Genomic DNA, 1,676 nt, shown 5'->3' with positions numbered 1-1,676 from the left:
GTCTTTCTTTTGTTTTTTCATGAAATCTTTTGGGGACGATATCTTCCCTGATGCAATTTAAATCAGCGCCAGTGTCAAAAAGGGCAATGGCGTCCATAGCAAAATCATCAGAAAAGATGAGAGTGACTTTAATCAAATACTTTCTTGTGGTGATTTGCTTTAAAACAAATAGAAAATCATTGGGCACAGACTCTATGTTTTCTACTTTAATATCCTCACCATCATCAGGATTGGATTCATTGTCTGAATTATCTTGTAATTGTTTTTGTAAAAGAAGTTGGATAGTCTCAGAATCGCTTTTTTGTTTTTCTTTTAAATCTCTGATTTCACATTTGATTTCTTTTATCTCTTTCTGAAGATCTTGGATATTAGGAACTGCCTTTTTTGTTTTCTTTTTATCCAAAATTTGAGTGAGATCATAAGAATTCTTCTTAATAATTGGAACCTTAGAAATCTCAGTTGAGGTTCCGGCTTTGTCAGAATCCATGGTTTTCAAAAGTTTATCAAGATATTCTTTTTGAAGATTTGGATCTGAAATATGCTTTACAAGTTCAAGAAAAATTTCTTGGTCTTTAGTCAAAACATTGATTTTCTTTAAATAGGAATCCGAATCAGAATTGCTGCTGCTAGATGCAGAGGTGTCTGAATCAAATAACTCATCAACTTGGAGGGGGTCATTATCTCCCGACATGGAAGACTCAGAGTCTGAGGACTCTATAAGGAGGGGGGCTATTTTGGAAAGGATGTCCTCATTGAGGTCAAGCTCTTGGAGTCTCTTGTTCATTCTGCAAAACTTTGCAGTATGACCTTTCATACCACATTTGAAACAAGTGGCATCTTTGAAGTTGAATGGGGTTTTAGGTTTGGCTTTAAACTCTTTCTTTTTAGAGAAACTATGTTTCTTATAAGGCCTCGAGGGTTTCTTATAAGGAAGTTTTCTAAACTCGTGAAAGGGTTTCCTATGGCTTTTAGATTTGTAATATTTCTTGTAAGGTTTTGTAGAACACTTACCATTACAATCTTTGGAAGTAGAAGCTTTAAAGGGGTCATAATTGAATTGTTTACAAAAACCGCCTAATTCTTGCTTAGATCTCCTAAGCTCCTGCTTCAGACGTTTCTGTAATTTCAAATCTTGACAGATCTTTAAACCTTCTTTATTGACAAAACTGACTAGTTCACCATAAGTGAGCTCGTCATAAGGAATACGATTGTCATAGAGAGCTTTGATGGAATTTCTAACCTTTTCTCCCAATAGGGTAGGTAAACCTGCAAGGAATTTTTCCTTCCAAGTTATATGATTTGCATCATCCCTAAGGAAGAGTCTAGTAAAGAAAGTGGTTTTGTAATCTTGGAAATCACTGAGTTTCCTACATCTTAAGTTGTGTAGTAACTCGGCGTTTTTGTCTCTAAGGTGAGAAGGGTCACCTATGAAGTGAAGGGAAATGGTTAAAATCAGGGTAGCAACTGCATCCTGAATAGGGTTATTAAACTCATCAAGAATGGGAGCACCATTCTCATCAGTTTGGATGGCATTAAAAATGTCTAATTGCTGCAATTTAGTGAGAAGATGATCCCACCATCCTTTGAGTTGACCAGTAAAACCGGCAATTAGGATTTCTGCAATGGCTTTGTCAGAAGTTCCTGATTGGGTTTTATAGGCATTGGCTGCCATGGTC

The sequence above is a fragment of the Citrus clementina genome, unplaced genomic scaffold (genome assembly GCF_000493195.1).
Source record: "Citrus clementina cultivar Clemenules unplaced genomic scaffold, Citrus_clementina_v1.0 scaffold_1, whole genome shotgun sequence".
In the NCBI taxonomy this organism is placed as follows: Eukaryota; Viridiplantae; Streptophyta; class Magnoliopsida; order Sapindales; family Rutaceae; genus Citrus; species Citrus x clementina.
Note: the sequence above shows the minus strand (reverse complement) of the source record.